Source organism: Callithrix jacchus, chromosome 13 (genome assembly GCF_049354715.1).
Source record: "Callithrix jacchus isolate 240 chromosome 13, calJac240_pri, whole genome shotgun sequence".
NCBI classification, from domain to species: Eukaryota; Metazoa; Chordata; class Mammalia; order Primates; family Cebidae; genus Callithrix; species Callithrix jacchus.
The window spans coordinates 71,806,157-71,830,567 of record NC_133514.1 but is presented as its reverse complement, the minus strand read 5'-3'; the positions used below and the strand labels follow the sequence as shown (position 1 = coordinate 71,830,567).

The 24,411-nt window shown below is 34.0% G+C and overlaps 1 long non-coding RNA gene across 5 annotated transcripts in view; it reads right to left on the bottom strand.

Annotated features, from left to right (window-relative positions):
• Positions 1 to 1,887: 1,887 nt before the first annotated feature.
• LOC118146861 (uncharacterized) overlaps positions 1,888 to 24,411 on the bottom strand; it is a 294,849-nt gene continuing 272,325 nt past the window's right edge. For 4 of the 5 annotated variants that reach the window (XR_013525322.1, XR_013525323.1, XR_004732952.2 and 1 more), the window contains 3 exons: positions 8,548 to 8,664; positions 7,047 to 7,140; positions 1,888 to 4,298 (listed from right to left, as the gene is read on the bottom strand). This is a non-coding gene — a long non-coding RNA (uncharacterized LOC118146861). Of the gene's footprint in view, positions 4,299 to 7,046; positions 7,141 to 8,367; positions 8,415 to 8,547; positions 8,665 to 24,411 lie in introns of all 5 variants that reach the window. The other variant, XR_013525324.1, reaches the window with a different exon arrangement.

Below are 24,411 nucleotides of genomic sequence, written 5' to 3'. Positions count from 1 at the left end.
AATTTTATTCCCAGTGTTAGAGGTGGGGTCCGGTGGGAGGTGATTGAATCATGGAGTTGGATTCCTCATGAACGATTTAGCAGTATCCTTTTGGTGCTGTCCTCATGGTAGTGAGTGAGTTCTCAAGAGATCTGGTGTTTAAAAGCGTGTGGCACCTCCCACCCCTCTCTCTCTTGCTCCTGCTTTGCCATGTGAGACACTTACTTCTGCTTCACCTTCTGCCATGAAAGAAAGCTCCCTGAAGCCTCCCTAGAAGCCCAGCAACATTGCTGCCATGCTTGTACAGCCTATAGAACTATGAGCCAATTAAACCTCATTTTAAAATAAATTACCTAGTCTCAGGTATTTCTTTATAGCAAGCTAGAATGAACAAATACACTACCTCTTCCTTATTACTCTTTCATAGGTATATTCAGTAGTTAAGTTTCCTTTAAAAGTGACAATAGTAGTCAACTGCCTCCCACAGGTCACAACTATCAAAATACGTCACACATACACACCCAACAGAACCCCTGGATCAGGTTTGCTGTTCTCAATACAACATACCATTGTAACATAAAAACAGCCTCAGCTTTTATTTCAAATGAGAAGTTCTATATATCTTCACCTCAGTTGTTGAGTCCTGCCTTCAAATTTCATTCCGTTGAACCTTCTCCAGAGCAGTGAATTGGCAATTAATAATTTTCTACTGAGCCAACCATTTGAGATGTCTTTATGTGTGATTTCACTTGGTATAAAATATGTACAAAATGTTTACCTGGCCTTTTTATACTATTCAGTGCTCACAACAAGCTTTCACAATAAATTATGCAAGTGAATTACACAATCCATTGTCCTAGAGCATGGACAAGAAGAGCTTGACACAGGGGTAATTTCACATAAGGATAAAATAAATGAGAAAAACAGGCAGAGGGATTAGGACAAGGAAAGGCATAGATATGTCGAAGTGCATTAAAATTTCAATGGCCTCCAAACCTGGAATCCATTAAAATTATCCAGGGAGCTTTTTAAAATTTATATCTCTGGGTTCCACTAAAAAAGCAGTGAATCTAGAACTTGAGAATATAAGGTCCAGAAATCCACATTTAATAGAAAGTGTACTGCTAGACTGGCCAGTTTTGAGAACTAATTACCTAGTTTGCTGAGTGCATTTATTCTTCCAAAAATTATTTATTGTCCTCCAAATACTCAACAGACACGGTTTTAGATGCTTGGACAAAGTAGACAACAACGTATTACTGTGTAGCTTACATTCTGCTACGAGACACATACTATTGTAAGTACAATATGTGGATTAACCAAATTCTTCTGTACTAAAACCCTATCAAGTCTTCATTTCCCTTATGAGGATAGCTAAGGAACAAAGAGTTTAAATAATTAATCTAAGGTTACAAAACTAGCAGGAGAGAGACTTGGAATTCTCCAGACCTCTCATGCTTGGCTGGCTACATATTTTGCAAGGCCCAGTGCAAAATGAAAATGCAAGGCCACTTGTTCAAAAACAATAAGAAGCACTGTTAAGGGTATAAAATGTTTTTCTTTCTTTTGTGTTCTCTCTCTCAACTTATTTTTTATTTGAGATGTAATGTCATTCTAAGAAAGCAAAATTAAATTTTAAATGATTAGCATAATGAGTATGATCTCTTGTTATATTGTACAATGTCAGTTTTAAATGCAAATGTAAGAGCTTTAGTACATATGCAGGATCAATTAAATTATACGATTTGCATTTTATTTTTATGAAACAATGGAGATGCTTCACAAAAACACCTCAGTTGTTTTTATTTTACCAGATAGACACATATATTGTATCAGCATTCTCTACCTTCCTCTTACCGATGAGTAAGTAAAGGATTGAGAAAAATAGGAACTATGTGTTACGTTTTATTTCCACTGCTTTCTATGTCATCGTTTATAGTGTTAGTGGTTTGCTAATACCTGGCAAATAACATGAGTAAGAAAGGATATATCATATGTATATCTTGGAGTCATTATGCCTTTTTATGATTGAAGAAAATTGTGGTTCATATGAATAGTGTGGCCTCTCTTGGCTACCAGCTTCTGCACTTGTACACAGTTGTAAACACAAGTAACATAATTATTTTATACTCACTTTGAGTCAGGCTGTACTTTCATGCATGGTGGGTCTACCAAAATCCTGAGATAATGAGGTATTGCAAATACTATATGAGAAATGCATAGAAAAAAATAGTGCATGTGTTTTTTGTACATATTTCTCTGCTCACACACAGGCTTTGGTTTCCCACAGGACTTTGATAAAACACCAGTTCAAAGATGAAATTATTTAGTGTTTCAAGATGGCTGCAGAAGAGCATAAAACCAAGCATGGTGCTCCTCTTAGCCACTGTAAAGCTGCACTGGTCACATGCTCATGATATCAGTCCTACCTTCGGGCTTAACTACTACTCTATACTACATCCTGTATCAGGTGGCTTAGGTTGACCCTCGATCCTTGTTATTCTTGTCTAAGTTCATTTCTGTGTATAAATGTCTCTTTTGTGGTATAATGACTGTGATCAAATATACAGCTCTACAGCTGGTGTTCTCAGGCTAGAAAGCATTCTTTTCTCGCTTAGACACTCGCACTAAATGGATTCCTAAACTTTGTAATTTGCACAGTTGCAGTGTTCCAGCTCATTCTTCTTCTTTCACGATTCACTCCAACTACTTATCATAATATTACTTCTATTATGATGTGCCAGGCCCTCTTCAAAGTGCTTCTTTTAATCCTCATGGCAGTGCTAATATAATATACAATACCTTATTTCCATAGGTAGAATAGTGACTCCTTAAGATGTTCACATGTCATAGTTCCTTGAACAATTGAATATGTTACCTCACATATCAAGAAAGACTTAGGTTGAAGATGGAATTAAAATGGATAATTAACCTATCTTAGAATAAGGAAGTTACTCTGGATTATCTGCTGGGGCCAATGTAACTACAAGGATTCTTAAAAGTGGAAAAGAGGGACAGAGAAGGAGTTGGAGCAATTCCTTGTGCAAAAGACTCAACCTATCATGGCTGGTTTAGAAGATGGGAGTGAGCCATGAGCCAAGAAATATTGGCAATCTCTAGAAGTTGGAAAGGCAAGAACACAGATTCTTCCCTATACCGTCCAGAAAGGTGCTGTAGCCCTCCTGACACATAGATTTTAGCCCAGTGAAGCCTGAATCAGACTACTGCTCCCTGAACAAGTGTCTTAGAGTTTTAGTTCTCATTATCTTCTTCTGGATAGAAGTAACAGAGCCTGCTCCTTTATAAATAGTAGTTATCAAATGTTTTTCTATAAAGAATCACTTTCAGGAAATCATAGCCTCTTTTGTGATATGTTTATAATGTTCTCAATGTTTAATACAAACCTCTACTTCCAATAAGAAAAAGCAACTAGGGAGCATGAACCAAACCAAAGTTTTGTAAAAAGTAAAAAACCTAGCAGTAACCTTAGACAAGCAGTTTTCTTGGACATTTTGCTTTCCCCATCTGTCTTCTCTTTTTTTTTTTTCTGGCAAATTATGCTCCAAGATGTTGCATTTATCATTCTAAAACATGAAAAATATATGTCAAAGCTACTGTCAAGAGGCCACATAAGTCTCGAAGACATTTATTTGCCAGTGTTCTGTACATTATTGCCTTTCTTACGCATAGCTGGCAACTTTTTAAAGAAAAAGTAGAGGTTTTAAGTAAGCCTTATTAAAGCTTGCAAAGAAAACATCAACTAGGAGCTATTAACTTCATTATGAACCAGCAATTAGCTGAAGCTGTTAACTATTTAAGGCGCTTCTTCTTATATCTGCCAACCTGGTAGCCCAAATTTCAGGTTAAATGAAATGTGTATCTTCCCTAATTTGACTCTCAGGATGCATGTGTACATTTCACAGTTTTCCAGGATCCTCTGTGTCATACGTAATTTTGTATGTCTCTTATTCCTTTTTTGTGTGCTAATTCCTCTCACCACTGCTCTCACCTCTGCCAGGCCCTGAAAGCAAATAGGCAGTTTTCACTGCAGAGAAGTTATCAATCCAATATTCTCTGCATAATTTATATGTGTAGCAGGGGAAAATTAGCAGCACAATTCCATTGTGTCATTTACCCAGTTATACTCAATTGCTCTTCCCTCAAGGCACCACCATTTTTATTTCCAAGCATTGTCTTTTCTCTCTGTCTTTCATTCCCTTCTTGTCTATTGCGTTATATCCCCATATCCAGGAGGTCCATTTGAAAGCCTGTCAAACTGGTCCCTGATCTTCAGTCCTAGTTTGTTGTGACATCACAGGCTAAAAGGAAACATAAAAGAAAACATGCTGCTCTTACCTTCAACCTTTTTATGAAAAATCACAAACTACGCAAGCTCTGAATCTTATTCTGAAAGACAGTTTTATGTTTACCCATCATCTATAGCTTTGACTTTTCATAGTAATTTAAAAAATAAAATCTCCTTACCTGATTTACCTTTGTAATTAACTGTAAATAAAACATCTACCTATAACTGATTACATCCCCCAATCTAAATCTTTCTTGTGGTCCTTCTGATATCCTACACTTTGTCATCTCTCCTCCCTCTATCTGCCAATTATCTTTTGGGTTTTCTTAGCTACCTCCAAAATAGCTATAAGTGTACTTAGGTAATTGATTGAGGAAGCTCAGCTCTTTTATGCATATGTATCAAATTGTATTATTTCTTCCTGTAGTTAAACTAAATATCCTTTATCAAATTCTCACTTCCCATAAATTAGTGGGTCTGTTAATTACATTTTTTCAAGATGCCATAATATTTTTCAGTTAGTATCATTACATGGACCCATTGTGATATTTAAGAATCAGTTTTATTTATTTAGTTGGTAAAAACGTCTACCTCAAACAATGGTCAAGTTCATTTTCTCCTTCTCACTGTGCAGGCTAATAATGCACTAAGCTCCACCAGCTGGTAAAGAGGAAGGCACAGGCATGGCTTGGCCCTGAAAGAATTCCTCCCACTTCCGTCTTCAGGGCAGTAATCTTTTCAGGATTGGTGGCTAGATGTCAGGATAGAGGCAGCAGAGGTGTACTTGACCACAGGAACTGGCAGAAGGGAGGTGGTCTCACTCTATTTTTGGCAAGTTTAATCTCGTCATGGTGGGTTCTGCTGATGTGAAGGTCTCTGGCAGGGGCAGCTTCATGGAAATGCTGTCTTTGCAGTTGCACAGGACTTCATGCTTAGAAGAGCCCTGAACTTGATAAAGTGTTCTGCTTTGCCATTTTGAAATTCTTAATTTTTTAACAAAAGGCCTAACATTTTCATTTTGCCTGGGCCCCATGAATTATGTAGTTGGTCCTGGTCTTTAGGTACGAAGTGGTCTTGCTTTTCTCTGAATATTATTCAACTCCATCAAAAATCATGCTTTACTAAGAATCCCCCAAAGGGGAAATCCCCCACTTTGCAAATGTCAGCCACAACACCTCATCACCCACTCTGGGTGGGGCATTCCATCACTTGGCCTGGAATGCCATGAGGTTATTTACCTCCCATGAATGTTTCTCACATTAGCCATTGAAACTGATTGGACTATTTTCTTTTATCTTTCTTCACTTAAAGAAAATTATATATATATATGTGTGTTTGTGTCTGCGTGTATCTATATTGTATTCTGTATATATATCCTCTCTATATTCTCTATATATGTGTATGCATATTCTCTCTCTACATATATATGTAGATATATATGAGACTCCATATATATATGAGATACTCCATCTCTCTCTCTACATGCATACACATATATGTACACACACAGATATATGTTTAAGTATATAAGTGTATATATATACTTAAACATATATCTGTGTGTGTACATATATGGGTACACACATATATATATTTATATACACATGTATTTATATAAATACACATATACATACACAGATATATATTTATATAAATAGATATATATGTGTGTATATACATACACATACAGATATTTATGTATTTACATACATACACATACATATTTATATTTTTATATATACACACATATATATCTGTGTGTGTGTATATATATATTGTATTCTGTATATATATTCTCTATATATGTGTATATATAGCCTCTCTCTCTACATACGTATATGTAGATATATGTGAGATTCCATCTCTCTCTCTCTCTCTCTCTCTCTCCATACATATATACAGATGGAGTCTTATTGTGTTGCTCAGGTTGGTCTCAAAGTCCTAGCCTCAGGTGATCCTCCTGCCTCAACCTCCCAAGTTGCTGGAATTACGGGCACACCACCATGAGCAGCCAGATCAGATCATTTTCTATAGCTTCTAAAAATCACTAAGAACAGGAATATATGGGGGTTGCTCTCATTCTCTTTCCAGACATAATATAATGTAATTTCTTCCTTTTAATAAGAAATATAAAACTTGAATTAAAAAATCAATTAACGTAGACAAGTATTTAGGAATTAAAAAACTTGTATTAAGGTCATTTTACTTAACTATTTTAATTCTTGGCTAGTTTTATGCCCCAAATTATGCCAATGCTTCATCAGCCATAATTATTTAATAATCTATACATAGAAATTTGTTTTAAATTATTCTTTTATTTAGTTGAAAGTTAAGAACTGAAAACAGTCTCAGAAATGGATGTTAGCTGTTCATCAGAGTCACTCACTTTAAAAATTTTTTTTCACTAATATTTCAATTTGTTTTTTTGGTACCACAGAGGAATTTGGTACCCAAAGAAACACATCTGATTAAGATACAGAATAGGCGAAAGATAGGCTTTTCCTTTGTACATTTGAGAAGAATGATTGAAAAATGGGTGAAAAGATAGGATAACATTAATTTTGGAATAGTATATCTCTGAATTCAATCACATCCTGCCATATCAAACAAAAATGAGGTCCATAAAAAGAAGCTACTTCTGAAGATTTCATAATTACTTGATTCTTCCAACATGAAATTAATATTTAGTAAGCACCTAATATATCAGGGGATGAGGACTTAGAGATGAACTAGATGCATTTTCTGCATTCATAGAACTTACAGTTTAATGGAAGATGTTGATCCTTTAATGCAGACGTTCTATTTTGCCATGAATTCAAAGGCAGCATGTGATGCATAGTCTCTGGCTATGATCTCTGGCAATTGGTGATACAAAATGGAGAGGCAGGATGGAAACAGAAGACAAGCAGAACAGCAAAATCACAACACTAGAAGAACTTTTGTGAGCTTTCTTATTGTCAATTTACAAAAGAAGTCACCAAACACAGACCTCAAAAAGGCAAGTGATTTTCCCAAGGTCCCTGAGTAAAATGGCCTACACTGTTTTTGCCTGCCCTGCATTCACTCCTCCTCCTTTTGGTAATGACACCCAATTCTTGTTTGGAGGTATTTGCCCTCCTTCACTGGCTATAATCTTATAAGCACTGCAAATCAAAGAAAACTGTCTTCCTCAGTCAAGCATATGTATGTGTCCCAAACCAGGATAAGCAACCTCTCCCTATAATTGGTAATGGTTGCGGGTAAATCTTCTCAACAGTTTTCCAAGGAAAATTCTCTATTCTTGATACTTAGGTGTGATTGACTAAAAAATGACCATAAATCATTTGCAATCCTTCCCTATGAGAAGTGGATATTTCTCAACCCTTTGAATCTAGGCTGAACTTGTAACTTGTTTTGACCAACAGAATGTGACTGAAATGATGATCTACAACTTCTAAGTCTAGTCATCATGGAACTTTGCAGCTTCCCCTCCACTGTTTTGGAATGCCACTGCCATGTGAGGAACCCAGGCTATTCTCCTAGAGGATGAGAAATGACATGAAGAGAGAGACCCAGAAGACAGTCATCACCAACATTATGTCATGTGATTGAGACCATCTCTCACCCAACAGACCCACTCACCAGTAACCACTTAATTCACTGCAACAACTCAAGTTTAAAAGAAAAAAAAAGAGAGATCAGCAATTCTAATCAACATCCAATGTGTTAATTTCTAAGTTGTTTCCCATTTTCACTTTCTACTAAATGGAAAAAAACCTACTCAACCTAATCTAATTAAAGTATCATCTGATAGGTAATTCAATAATTGTGTCTGATAAAACTTCAGTATGATTTTGGGTATATACTTAGAAATAAATTAAATAATTTGAGCCTACCCCAAATCACTGACCCACAGAATCATGAGCAAATAAAATGATGATTGTTTTAAGCCACAAATTTTTGGTATAGTTGCTCACATTCTCAAAATGTTGTTTAATTATTTCCTCTGTTCGCTGCTCTACTCCTGTTTGGTTGGTAAACCAAAATCAGATTTTCTTGTTTACAACCTAACTCTTGAGCACACACAGATTTGAAAGAATTACCTTCTAGGTTTCCCAGCTGAAAATCCAAGATTCTTTTCACATATTTTCTGTTGATTTCAAAAAAGAATAAACTCACAAATTTTGCAGAAATTAAATTCATATAACTGAAAGTGCTTTGGGAACAAATGGAGAAGTAAGTCAATTGAGAGAGGAGCAAACTAATATAACTCAGAGACTCACTGTTAGTCCTCCTGTCAACATGATCACCCACAGGACTCCTTCATCTCCCTTGGAACTGGCACTCCTGAATTTTTTTGGAAGTCTCATATGGAACAAATATGTATGAAAACTTGATATCTAGAAAGGTTAAAAAATTAAAAATATTATGCTCCCAAGATACCCACGATACAACTCTTTAATGATTTCTATGCATTTTTTTTTCCACAGCTTCAGGACAATTAAGGTAATGCTATAAAATAATCTCATTACCTCAAACTGCAAAGCCATTAGAGACTATACAGTGGTAAAGGAGAGTACAATTTAGTCAATAATGACCTCCTACAGGACAAGTTTCATGACAGTGTAAAATAGGGACCATTTTCTCTCTAGTGCCCCGCACATGGTGGACACACAAAAACCTATGCATTGAATAGATGAATTGGTAAACTCAATAGGTAACTAATTTCATATAGCTGGCAGAGTAATGGGCACAGAATAGAGAAACTCAATGTTTTATTTTATTGAGGATAAATGGGATAAATAGGAATAAATGAACAAGTTAATAAGTTAGGGAAAATGACAATGGCATACATTGTAGTATGATCTTTTTTCCAGAAGGGATGGGGAGCTTATTCTAACCATGCTGGGCAGGATATATGACTGTTTCCTAAAAAGGTATTCCTTATATTTGTGCAAAATGGCCTTTAGAAACATGATTCATCATACTACAAAGAAAAACCTATGGAAAAATCTCTAAAAACTAAGAGTTCAAAATATTGGTTATTCAGCCTAAATGGTTACACTAATTATTTTCAGCTGAAAAAGTACCACTGAGTTTGTATTCATTTTCCTGATTTCTTGCTATAGCTGTTGGTGGACAGGGAAAACACATTATGTGTTTGCATCTGACATGTGAGTGAGAAGGATTAGATTAGATTGATTAAATGATCAAAGTTTCAGTATTTTACAACAAACTGACTTACCTAAAGGGGCTTATGGGTCCTTAAGAGCAACCAAGAGAATGTTACAACCCATAGTCCTAATATAAGAACCAATGGGCTGGGCGCAATGGCTCAAGCCTGTAATCCCAGCACTTTGGGAGGCCGAGGCGGGTGGATTATGAGGTCAAGAGATCGAGACCATCCTGGCCAACATGGTGAAACCTCACCTCTACTAAAAATACAAAAATTAGCTGGGTGTGGTGGTGTGTGCCTGTAGTCCCAGCTACCCGGGAGGCTGAGGCAGGAGAATTGCTTGAACCCGGGAGGCAGAGGTTGCAGTGAGCTGAGATTGTGCCACTGTCTTCCAGCCTGGCACCTGGCGACAGAGTGAGACTCTGTCTCAAAAAAAAAAAAAAAATCCTTATATTTCTTGTTATCTTGTAAGGTTCCAGCTAGTCATTCTTTAAAATGGTTTGCCAAATAAAGAACATGGTTAAAGTCCATAATGCAAATTTTGATTATGCATATTTATATCTCTTATTCTTTATATGTGTTTTGTCCCTTGAATTTCATAAAAATGTTCACCCTTTTTCTTTCTGAAATGCTAAATGTACGTGTTACTTTGACTAAAAGACAAAGTTATATTTAAGATGTTCATGGGCTGAACTTCCTGTGTATGCTATAACCTTACTTGCCTATGGCATTATCTTTTTTTACCATACATTTATTTCTTGTCTAGCCCTTATGTTGAAATATAAGCTTTCAAGCCCTAGCAAGACCCTTTGTAAAGTATAATTTAACACACAGTTGATACAGCCCAAACAAAGTCTCCCTGAATCTGACAACCTTTTGCAGTTGCAATATCATTTTAGGAATTTAATCAATTATACTTAATAATACTTTTTTCTCTTCCTCTAATTGATTACCAAGTAGCTAATTTGAAAGGTCATAGATTCAAAGTTATAAATAACATCTTGTTTTTTACTTAAATTCAGGAGATAGCTTTGAGTACTGAAAAAAATCTGTGAAAATACTATTTATCTTCTCTGTATCTTCAAATTTGCTACAAAATTAGTATTTTGTAAAATCCTTAAATGTCCCCAGATTCAAATTCCCTGTGATTTCAAATATAAAAGGAGTGTAATATATAATGAAGGAGGCCACTGAATTCACAACAGGGAAGAGGAAGAACAAATTAGGAGTGTATAGCTAAAATATTTTGATAATCTGCACTTTCAATCTCTTGTCCTAAGCATTTATATTTTTTTACTTTTTAAAGATTTCTAATATTCAAAAAAGTTATAGAGAATAAAAAATACCTTTGAACAGACCCATGAACTTCATCAAATTTTAGCATTTTGTTATATTTGCTTTAGATTTTTCAGTCAAAACAATTTACATGTATAATTTAAGTCCCTGGATAACTCTCCCTGATGTCATGTTATTTCGTTCTTGCACATGGTAAACACTCTCCTAAAATTTTATGAGACCAATTCCTTTGCTTTTATTTCCATCTTATTGTTTAAACAATCATGAAAAAAAAAATTACTGAGTGCTATGGAACGATGTTTTATGTCCTACATAGTACCCAAAAGTTTTGGCTACCTATGAAAATATAATAGTTTAATGTATTTGATGTAAATATATTGGACATGTAATTTCATACTTTCATATTTTCACACAACATTGTGTTTTTGAGATCAATATATGCTGATAATGTCCTTCTTGTTCTTTTATCTAACGAGCTGTATAGTATGTCACTGTGAATATAGGACAACTTATATTTTCTTTGTTGATAAACAATTAAGTCACGTCTAAAGTTTGTTATAAAAAATGCTACAATGAACATTTGTTTACATTTCCCTTTTCACACATGTGATAGAGAAGATATATACCTTAATTCAGAATCTCTGAGACAATTATTTACAACTTGAAATCTATTAGGCACTGTCAATTTGCCCCAGGTTAGGTGCAAGAATTTACAAAGGTAGCATGTGAGCATTCCTCAATAAAATTTGTTAGAGTTGGGACTATTTATCTAATATGAAATGGGATCTATTGTTTTAACTTGCATTGCTGGGATGAATGTAGATTATACATAAAATATATGGTTGTTCATTTCAGTTTTCTTCTAAAATTTTTTATGGCTACTTTGTCATATTCTTTAGCTGTGCTAGGATTTGTTTCTTGTTTATGTTTTTCTTATTGATTGCATAAGTTTATAAGTATTGATTATATAATTGAAACATAATTTCCCTTGTAGCAATATATGTGAAAAATATATTCTTTCCATTTGTATTTGATTACTATTAGCTCTGTTTGCATTATTTTTGTTGAATAGAAAATTTAATATTATTTTTTAAAAGAAAATTTAGTATTATTTAAATGAATATTTAAATCTATCAAACTATTCCTACTTTTGTAGTTTCTTTAATATATGTTATATCTAGAACTTATTAACAAATTATCCTAAATTTTCTTCTAAAGATTTTAACATTTAAGTTTTCACATGAAGATCATTATCCACATGGAATTTGTTTTTATGAAGGACACTGACCAAACAGATTGATTATTAAGTATTTCATTTTCCTATCAATATACATATATTTTCTGAGATGGAGTCTTGCTGTGTTGCCCAGGCTGGAGTGCAATGGTGCGATCTCAGCTCACCTAAACCTCAGCCTCTCAGAATCAAGTGATTCTCCTGCCTCCGCCTCCTGAGTAGCTGGGATTACAGGTGCCTGCCATCATGCCCAGCTAATTTTTTTGTATTTTCAGTAGAGATGGTGTTTCACCATGTTGATCAGGCTGGTTTTGAACTCCTGACCCTGTGATCCACCCACCTTGGCCTTCCAAAGTGCTGTGATTACAAGCCTGAGCCACCATGCCTGGACTCCTATCAATATTTAAGTGACCCTCTTACATTTCAAATTTTCATAGATGTGAAAATGTCACTTATTTTCTGATCTCTCCATTATGTTTGGTAAAGCTACATGTATCACTTTATCAATACGTCATTATCTTAATTAGATACAGTTTCAATGAGTTAATATATGTTAGGGTGAATCTCCTAGATTTTTGTTTTGTTTTGTTTTTGTGAGGAGGTTTGGTTCTATTTTTTCTTGATTAGATATGGGATCTCCCTATGTTGCCCGGGCTGGTGTCAAAACACTGGCTTATGTCTTCCTCTGCTTGTTTGGATTATAGGGATGAACCACAGCACCTGGCTAGTCCAATTGTTTTAGTAGCTGTCACTTTGTTCTTACATAGTAAATTTAGAATAAGCTTGTCGACGTTAAAAAGCAATTAGTTACAATGTTGATTGAAATTAAATTTATAAATTGTTTTTTAATTTGATTTCTTTACTATATTGTCTTCTGATCCATGAACATAGTTTGTCTCATATTTTATTTAGATATTCCTTAATGTCTAAGAAATAAGCTTTGTAATTTTCTTATAAGGAGTTTGTGCATCTATTGCTAAATTTTTCCTAGGTATTCTAGGGTTCTTATTGCTATGGTTGTTTTTGTTGCACTGCCATATATGTACTAATTATTTTCTTAATTATCTTGTGTCATTCACCAATAATCGTGTATCATTTGCATGTAAAGACACTTTTGCCTTTTTCTTTTCAAACTCATATAGCTTTACTCCCTTTTCTTATCTTATTTTGCAGGCTAAGACTTCCAGAACAATGCAGAGGAAAAGCAATATCAGAGGGCACCCTTGTCTTCTTAAAACTTAATTAGAAGACTTTAAATGTTACTCTATAAATTTCATTTCTGTCTAATATTTCTAAAAATATATACTTAATAGTATGAAAGATTCTTCTTCATAAATTTTCTAAGTCCTACTATATTTTTGAAACTTGTGTTGCATCCATATATGTTTCTATGTTATGCTCCCATTATGTCACTAAATGTTGCATTAAGTGAACCACGACACCAGCTCAATTCTGATGTTACCTGTGAAGACACTAGTTTCAAGAACTGTAATTACTACAGAGTGGTCTTATGTTAGTTATTCACTACCTATGTCAATGTTTAGAATGTTTCCAACTGATCTAAGCAAAATGCTTAATAATCTGTAGATGTGAGTAAATATAATCCTTGGCATTAATAATGCAGTTTTATTATCCTCAGTATTATCAAGGAAGTTACATGATATATTTTGCTTCCTGGAATGTTTCTTTGCATATGAAAAAGTTTCTGTGAAACAGTAAGTATTTTTCTCAGCTTAGAATTATTTCCAAATTAAAAATTATTGAATCAATAATGACTTAAAAATTAATACACTAGGTCAAAATTTTATGCATCTCAGTGATCAAAAGAACTGAGAATTAGCAAGTTAGCATCATCTAATAATTATAATTTATTCTATAAGTAACTCAAAGAATATAATTATTGGCACTATAAAAAACTGGTGAAAACAGCACACTAATAGGCTATCATTATAAAATTATCCCTTATGTTCATAATAAACACTATTGGCAGGACAGAAGTTTTTTATCTCAGTCAAGCTAAGATGTTAATTTCTATTTTATTGATGAAAGGGGTAATTTGAGTCTTTGGATTAATAAAAGAATTCAGTATTTCAGGTTAATACCACTCTGCAATATTTCTTTTAGGAGACTCTCCACCAAGAAGACCTCATTTGAGTAAACTGAGTATGTGAATGCCCTACAGAGCTGTTACAGAGAAAGAGGTAATTTCCCTTTGCCCTTTTCCACTACTCTTTTTATTACAGCTTTATGGAATGTTATAATATTCCTAAAGACAGAGAAAGATGCTCTACATAGCTTAAATTACTGAACACATAAAGATTTAAAGGTTAGCCTTGAGGGACATTATTACACTTCAGGTCAATAATACCTACTAACTTTTTCCATATCTATTGGAAATAAATAGAAATTCTATAATGTTGAATTTTACTCTAACTAAAAGTTTCTATAAAGTCTAGTTTGAGGTTAGGAGCTTGGGAAAGTGTTCTCAGGAGGATTTTATATAAGGAGACCAGAAACATATAGGAAGCCAGCAGTTTCCCCAACAATGTCTCTGGCTTTCATTTAAAAGAAGGTGCTGATGGGGCTCTTTCCTCCCAATGAAACATTCCAGGATAACTCAGCTGCCAGACTGGTTCCTGTCGCCTTTTAAAGTGGTCCATTTCAGAACAGGCTGTTGATAAAATTGCTCATTTTATGGCTTTTTTGAAAGATAGGTTTAATAAAAAGGAATGTTATTGTAGCTCTGATGAGCTACTCTCTCCTCTGATCTGAGGAGCTTCCAAACAAGTCATGTCCTGCCTAACGACAATATGACTTACATTAATAAAGTCTTATCAGCCCCAACATGACCTGTGAAATCTACTCTAAACAGAGGGCTGTTATGCTGTCCAAAGACAGCAGCATTGACTGGAAACTCTGTACCTCTTCCAATTGCTCACCAGCTCTGGGCCATTATGAACCTTAATTTCCTTGTTGGTAAAATATGATTGCTGGACCAGAAACAGTTTGGAGACACTTTTGCTCTAATTATAACATATGTCCACAGGATCCTTGAATACAAGGATACAGATTTTTTTTCAAGTTTTGGTATTCTTACATGTATTCCTGTTCTGAATACATTGAACAGTGGTTACATATCTATCTATCTATCTATCTATCTATCTAGCCACACATATATAATTTTATATATTTAGGTCCCTTTATATATATAAAGTATATGTGACAGAGAGTATATGTAGCCTGCAAAGTGATGCAAAAATATTTGCTATCTGACCATTTACAAAAAAAAAAATTATGACTCCCTGCTAGGAAATAGCTTAGCTACCATCTAATTTATCCATTTATATCTTATTGCTATTTGGCCAACTTGCAATATTTAGGATTTTTAAGATATATATTTCCACTATCTGCTTTTTTCTGTTTTATTTCCCTTTTTGTGTCCCATGGTGAGCAAAATACTCAGTAGACTATGTAAGTTTATTTTCCTTTGTAGTTTTCATTTCTTTTATCTTCATTAAGAAATTGTTTTGACCTAAGGTAATAAAATTATTTTTTCTTTTTTCTGAAATTTCAAAATATTTATTGAACAAAAGAATAAACATAAGCCCCAAAGAAAATATGACAAACTTTATACGTAAAATGTAATTTCCCCCTAATTAATATAATTGCTTTCTGTTCGTGGTTTACAAAATAACTGATGTTTCCCTTCTATCCCTTTGTACCTATGTGTATCTAGCAGAAATGTTCTTAGCTCTGGCCACAGGCACACAGAAACTTGCTTTCGATGATTACGTTCAAATGTTTATTTCCTTTTCCCAGAATAAACTGGAGGACTGGCACTGTCTGTATCGATCACAGGACAGATACTCAGGAAGCTCTGATCATCTTGAGTTTCACGTTTATGAGAAAAAAATGGACGCAGTGGCTCGATAACAGGAATGTCATTGAATGTGTAGATATGGCACCCATCACTAACATTATGAAAGGAAATGGACCTCATACCTACATCCAGGTAAATCCCCACTTTGAAAATTATTTTTTCTATATGGTGTCAATATATTTTTATAATATTGCTTTGCAAATTTAACTCTTTAATATCCCCTGGAAATATTTGTATTTGATATGAAGTAGAATTTAAAATTTAGTTTTCTCTTCTCTGTTTATGGATTACCACTTATTCTGCTTTTATTAATCTGCAATGTCATCACTCTCATAAATCAAGTGCCTACATTAACACAGATTAGTTTCCAAATTTCTGTTCAATTAATCTATTTAGTTATCCTATGTTAATACTAAAGTATTTTAAATATTATTGCCCTATAGAAACATAAATTACCATAGTCATCTTGGGACCTAATTTGGTATTGTCTAGTAAATACGAAAATGTACATATTATAAAAACCAGAAATTTTATTCATAGAAATATACTCTTGAAATTCTTGTGTGTGTGTACATATATGTATATCAATGTGTGTGTCCACATATATATTTGTACATGTATACAGATATAGAGATAAGAACAAAAAATGTTTCCAGAAGCATTGTTACAGGAAGAAATTGCTAACAATGCAAAGTCCCACAACAGAAAAGCAAATACACTTAAAACAGGCATACAGTACACAATATAGTAAAACTAAACCAACTACAACCTCTTGTATCTCATAAAGATCATATTGTGCAAAGTCACGGAATAATTTATACAGTAAGCTTGCATTTATATAAAGTAAAAAAAAATGTGAATCTAAGTCATTCACTGTATAAATACACATTCATATGTGTTTAAGATAAAAAATAAAAAACAACAAGGAAATAATATTCTAAAAATTTAGGATTATCATTACCTCTGAGAATGATAGAGGACTACAAATTCAGAGAGAAACAGACAGGGGTTTCTAAGGAATTACTGACATTCTATCAATTAAAATATTTATACATATTTAAAATGGACTATAAATAGGCAGATGGAAAATAAATTGATTCTAGGTGGCATATAGAAGGGTCACTGACTCTAAGTCTAATGCATTAAATTTATTTTATAGTATGTTAGATTTTTATACAGATTATTGAAATTTTAAAAAAATTTATTTAGAACCACTGTTATAATATTATATTTCCATTTCTTGAGTGTGATGGTTAGTACCGAGTATCAACTTGATTAGATTGAAGGATGCAAAGTATTGTTCCTGGGTGTGTCTCTGAGGGTATTGCCAAAGGAGATTAACATTTGAGTCACTGGACTGGAAAAGGCAGACCCATTCTCAATCTGGGTGGCACCAGCTAATCAGCTGCCAGCACAGCCAGAATAAAAGCAGGCAGAACAATTTAAAAAGACTAGACTGGTTTAGTCTTCTGGCCTACATCTTTCTCCTGTGCTGGATGCTTTCTGCGCTCCAAAATTATGCTCTACGTTCTTCAGCATTGGGACTCGACTGGCTTCCTTGCTCCGTGGCTTACATATGGCCTATTGTGGGACCTTACCTTGTGATCATGTGAGTCAATACTCATTAATAAATTCCCCTTTATAAACACATTTATCCTATTAGTTCTGTCCTCTAGAGAACCATGACTAATACATTCAGTAGGTACTATGTGTCATGCAGAATAAAAAGGGATTTTACAAGAATAAATTTAAATCTGAATCTCAAACATTCAAAATAGTTTTTGAAGGTCAGATAAATTTAGAATCTGCTCCAACTAGCACGGCTAATAAATGACATAATTATCTTCTAAACCTCAGTTTATCTGATTCTATATAATACACATTTTAAATATATAATTCTGGTGTATTATAAAACACAAGTGCTAGATTTACATAATAGTATATTCTTAATTGGAAATATCAGTGAAACAGTTTTCATGCACCATGGGAATTTGTGAATAAAAATGGATTGAAATTGGAGTTCAAAATGTGGCTATATTTCTTATGATATAGTCTTAGTTCATTCATTGTAAAGGGACTCAATTATCTCTACTAGCTCAAGTGAAAAACTACAGACAGTCTGAAATCATTAATGTTTAGCTGTAGAGTATAACTGATTTGGAGTTATGTCAGCCCCTCAATGAATTCTTTCCAACTACTAGTTTAAATCTTAATGTAAGTGTAGCTAAGAAAGTTTGTCATTTCTGCATTCCCAGGATCCCTTGACCAATCATGGAGATCTAAACCATTATGTAAACTCAACTGAAATATAAAATGCATGAAGCTAAACATGCCTTCTTTTCAAGACTTTGTTAGAGAAGTTTTGGTTAAGTTTTTTGTGGAAACAAAATCTAAAAGCAAGAGAGAAAAATAGAATGGACTTATCTTATTGTGAAGTCCTTGTACATGTCTAGTAATCAGCCAGATAGTTCCCACCTGATAATCTAATTCATTCCTCCAAATTCCAGGGTCTAAGTATCATCACACCATTTTTACATTTGTGAGAAAAGACCCAGATTAAATTATCAGCCAGTATGCTTCAGGTGGCAAGTAGTTAGAGCCAGCAATCAAAGAAACCTTGCACTTTGGATCTTATGTTGCAATACATCTTTATTTTTGAACTGTGTAGAGTAGTATAGTAGCTTCTAGAATAGTGGAAATACAGTAGCCACTAGCCATTGTGGTATTTGAATACTTGAAGTCAGACTAAACCAAACTGATTCATGCTATACATTTCAAATGCACACCAGAGTTCAAGGACTTAGTACAAAAACTACAAATGCAAAATATGTAAAAACATGATCATTTTAATTATATTGGATTAAGTTAAAATTATAAAAATTAATTTCATGGATTTCTCTATACTTTTAAAAATATGGCTACTAGAAAATTTAAAATTACATATGAAGCTTGTGTTTTATTTCTTTTGGACAATGCTGGTGTATACTCTTGCATAGGGAGCCAGGGAAATTTAGTTTTGAAAGACACTTGTGCTCCTCTCTGTGTGTGATAACTTAAGGCAAATCTTAGTTTAACTGAGCTGTATTTTTTCACGTAACAAATGTGGATAATAACATATGCCCTGCAGAGCTTATGCTGTGGCTAGAGGCAAAGTATGTAAAGCATTCTCCAAGCATCTGTACCATAAAGGCCACTTGAGACAAAGTAATAGTAATAATCTGTATAAAATTGTAACTTCTATATTTTGAAGCCCTTTGGACTCCAAACACTATATATTTACCACTTCTCATATGGTTTCCCTAACTAAAAAGTCAATAGTATGCTCAACATCATGGAATCTCCAGAGGAAGTGGAAGGTAAGAATATTAAAGTTTTAGATAAGAAAGTGCGTATGCAATGTGGGCCCTCGAAAATAAATGATGGCAATACAACAAACCTTGGGTTTGCTTTCAGTGTGTTTTTATTGTTGGCAATGAGACTTTCAGCACTATTTGCTATAATCTGCCCATGGATAATCACTATTTAACATTTTCCCACAAGTCTTCTTAATAAATATTGATATGCAAAATCATTCAAAGGTTAAGCCCTTAGCTGTTACTAATAAATTATGTAGCTATATATTATATACCAATTTTAGGTCCACCTAGGCAGGACTACAGAAAAATCATGGCTGTAAGTGTTAACTAGGGCAATAACCATTCACATAGAAGCCTTTGATGGATTCAAGATTTCTTGTAGATATTCAAACTCTTATTCTATGAGGAAGACTGTCTATGCATTTGAGCATATACCATTGTAGTAAATAAATTAAAAAATTTATATTACAGTTCTGATATTAATCTACGTATTTCTTTTCACCCAGAAGTTCATACTAACATTCAAGCAACCAGAGTAGATGACAAATACTTTTGATCTATTTGGAGTCTTCCTTTGCAGTTCCACATTATTTTCCTTTTGTAGAGAGGATCTACTTAGGATTTATTAACTGCAGGCAATCTGTACATTAAAACAATTATTAAGGACAAGCCCTCATCAGGTAATAGCTGCTATGGAAGCCTTTACTTCCCACCAATAAACTCCACTGAATGCTAATAACTAATATTCTTACTATTCCAAAGCACTGTGACGTTCTCCAAGACAGTTTTTCTAATCTAATCACTCTTGATCTGTATTCTTCCAAATGAGAGACCAGCATGTGGTGCTTCTATGATGATCAGAGAGATATTTCAAGCAATTTTTGGCATGGAAAGTCATTTTTGGATTCAAATCTGAGCTGAAAGGGATATGTCATTGCAGAAATGAGGACTCCTTGACACTTCCTGTGCCACACCATGAAATCTCTCCTCTGTAGCTTCTCAGAGACATTAATATCTAATTACTTTTTGCTCTTAATTGTGAATGTTACATTTGCAAACAGCTATTTTCTAAGAACTAATATGGCTATCTGTGTCCAGAATCATCAATGTGTTGTTTATTTTCTCTGGGCTAATTTTGAGAAGGCTGTTTACATCTTAAATAATCATTTGTATACAAAAAATACAAAATGAGGGAATGTCAAAGGAATGTGCACCAGGTTTGATGCTTTGCTTATTAAGCCAGTTTGTTTCCTCATTAAAACTGTGTGCATGTGTGTGTGTGTATTTTAAATATATATATGTATATATATTTAAAACTATGCATTTATATATTCATGCATATATGTATCTATATATAGAGGTATGTCTATGTATATAAACCATATACATAGCCTGATGGAAGGTTCACTCTTGCAAAAACTCTCATGACAGCAGATGTCTCAGCTGGTCTGGCATGCTCTCTCCTCTCTCAATGGAAAGCAGGGATGATTCTCTCTGATTTGGCATCAGTTCTCAAGACTAATATCACAGCATGCTCTGCTTCCCGCCTATGGATGCAAGGTTCCATTGCAGAGTGCCAAGAGTTTAACAATAGTTAATTTCTTAAGAAAAGCAGGTGGCCCTTGCCACTACTACTTCTATTATTGTCTAAGTTCCCCTGAGTCTCTGCCAGTTGCTTGCCTGTCAGACTTGGCAGAAGCCCAGAGTTTGACTGACTTTGTTGTTACCCCCTCATGATTCATTTTTAGAGCCCATCTTTTTACATGTTCTTTTTCATTGACAGTGTCCAAGAAAACCCTTGAATGTGAGTTCCATTTTGAAAAACATATGTTCCATGGCTTCTTTTTTTCCCTAGACCAACCCCATCTCAGTGACTGTGTTATCTATTTCTCTTGTGCAACGGAAATACTAGCATGAGAGAAGGTGCCAGCACCACCTCCAAATCTGCAGATATCCGCCCTTTGATGTACAATAATAACAATGACCATGCCACATGATATCCACAAGCTGTATTATTCATTTGAGATTATATCATGATCAGAAAGCACATTCAAATTCTAAGTTTAAGAAATTGTCTTTGTGTAATCTAACAAAGCATACACATTCAAAAATAAGGACATGAACTTGCTTCATTCAACATTCCTTGACTATCACTTACAGTAGTAAAATTGGCATTTATTTTTTCTGCTTCAGCTCCTAGTTGTAAACTCTACCTGAATGCCTGCAGTCATAATCTGTAGCTTTCTTTTAGAGCTTATTATAAACAAGCAGTACAACAAGAATCATCATTTTTCACAAAGAAAATGCATTGTAGGAGACATCCCTAGTTCTCATTTAACTTCAGAAACATCAGAAGCTACTCAAGATTCTTCAAAAATTGATTCACTGTTTTGAGAATAAGTGGAAATTAAATGGAATGCTCATATATATGTATTATTCCATTTAAAACTGGAAAGGCTTTGGAGTAGCATAAACAAGTAAAAGATTTGGCTAGAGAATGTGAATTGTACTGCTGGCCATTCTGGATTTATTTTAGAAAGCAATGTATCAAGAGGGTAATAGTAAAGAAATATATATGTATTTTCATACTTATATAGTTTATTCATTATTCATCTGTTTATTGGAAAATGTATGCTTTTAAAAATGTTACTATAAAAATTATACAGAAAAATATATATACAGAAAATCTAATTTGGTTATAATTACTGTGGGAAATTTTCTAGCTGGAATTAATAGGCATTGCCTTGATAGCTAATTTTTATTAGGTTACTCAAATTTAGATACTGTTTCTCATTCCTGTGAAGAATCTAAAAGACCACCTAACATGAAGTAGAGGTCCAACAAATGTTTCTAATACATTCTAAATGCCATACAACATAGATGCCTCAGAAAGTTTTTCAAGTTATATGTAACACAGATCAATAAGGAGACAACTACTAAGACCTAAACAAATAACAATAACTATTAAACTACACATGTTACATGAGAAGGAATAAACTGAGAGGAAGTAGAACTATACCAATGTGTTATTATTTTATAATATTTATAAATTTGAAATAACATTACTTTTCCTCCCTAGTCCAATTTTCATTCCCCCCATACATCTTCATTTCCTTGTTTCCTAGAAGCACATCATGGAGTTTATGTTTTACCTTCTAGTCTATGTTTCTGAAATATAAATACACACACAAACATACACACACTCTGCATACACACAGCAACGCCCCATATAGAGCATAGTGTAGTATGAGCATGGATTTGAATAAAAATAAATGATATGAACAAGGGAAAGCTTCTGCAACTTGTTCTTTGCATTCAAATAAATATCTTAAAGTTGTATGCATGCTCATGCATTTAGAGTTAATACATTTATTTCCCTGCTACATAGTGTTTCCTCAATTATTTCTCTAATGAAACTTATGAGTTGTGTTGTATTTTCTTCTCTCACAAACAATACTACAATTAAACATATTTTGCTGTGACTTCCTGAATATATCAAGCTAGATATTTTTAGGATATATATCTAGTTATGGAATTGGAGTGTCATATGATACAGGCAGAACTTACAGACATTGCAGATTTGGTTCCAGACCACCTCAATAAGAAAGTATCATAAAGAGAGTATCACAGATTTTATGGTTTCCCATTGCATATAAAAGTTATATTTATACAATACTGCAGTCTTTTAAGTGTGCAATAGTGTTATGTGTAAAAAACAACGTATAGACCTTTATTTAAAAAGACTTTTTTTTTTTTTGCTAAAAAAAGCTAACACATTTGAGCCCTTAAAGAGCCAGAATCTTTTTGTTGCTGGAGAGTCTTGCCTCAGTGTTGATGGGGGCTGATCAGGGCAGTGGTTGCTCAAGGTTGGAGTGACCATAGATAGTTCTTAAAAAGAGAAAATAATGAAGTTTGCCCCATTGATTGACTCTTCCTTTCACAAAATGTTTCTCTGTATCATGAAATGCTATTTGATAGCATTTTACCCATAGTAGAGCTTCTTTCAAAATTGCAGTTAATCTTTTCAAATCCTGCTGATGCTTTCTCAACTCAGTTTATGTCATATTCTAAATCATTTTTGTCATTTCACCAGTGTTCATAGCATCTTCACCAGGAATAGATTCCATTTCAAGAAAACACTTTCTTTGCTCATCCATAAGAAGCAACTATTCATCCATTAAAGTTTGATCACAAGATTGCAATAATTCAGTCACATCTTCAGGCTCCACTTCTCATTCTTGTTTTCTTGCTATTTCTCCCACATCTATGGTTACTTTTTTCACTGGAGTCTTGAACCCCTCAAAACTATCCATGAGAACAGAAATCAATGTCTTCCCAGATCCTGTTATTGTTGATATATTGATGTTCTTCCAAAAATCACACATGCTCTCAATGGTATCTAGAATAGTGAATCCTTTCCAGAAGTTTTTCAATTTAGTTTTCCCATATCCACAGGAAGAATCACTGTCTCTGGCAGCTATAGCATTTTGAAATGTCAATAACACTTGGAAATTGAAATTCCTCTTTGATTCATGAGCTGCAGAACACATGTTGCATTAGCAGACATGAACACGACATTAATCTCCTTGTACATCTCCATCAGAGTTCTTGGCTGGCCAAGTGAATTGTCAAAGAACAGTAAAAATTTGAAAGAAATTTCTCCTTTTTAGCAGTAGTTCTCAACAGTGGGCTTAAAATATTTGGTAAACCTTACTGTAAACAAATGTGCCATCATCCAGGCTTTGTTGCCTGAGCACACACGGCATAGATGATTTAGCATTATTCTTAAGGAACCTAGGGATTTGAGCAGGCAAATCAACATTAGCTTCAATTTAAATTCACCAGCTGCATTAGCCCCTAACAAGAGAGTCAACCTGTTTTTTAAAACCTTGAAGCCAGGCATTCACTTCTCCTGTCTATCTATGAAAGTCCTAGGTAACATCTTCCAATTTAAGGCCGTTTTGTCCACATTGAATAACTGTGTTTTGCACAACCTCAAGCTTTGTACCATAATCCTGAGGAATGCAATCACAAATACCATAATCATAAATGTTCAAACCTCAAAATATCCAAATCCCTAAAAAGTCTAAAATTCCAAACATATAGTATCTCCAAAATGAATCACAGTATTGTTTCATCATCTTCAGTGGAACAATTACCATGCTATTGTCTTTATTTGGAAATTAGGTATGGTCTAAGGAGATA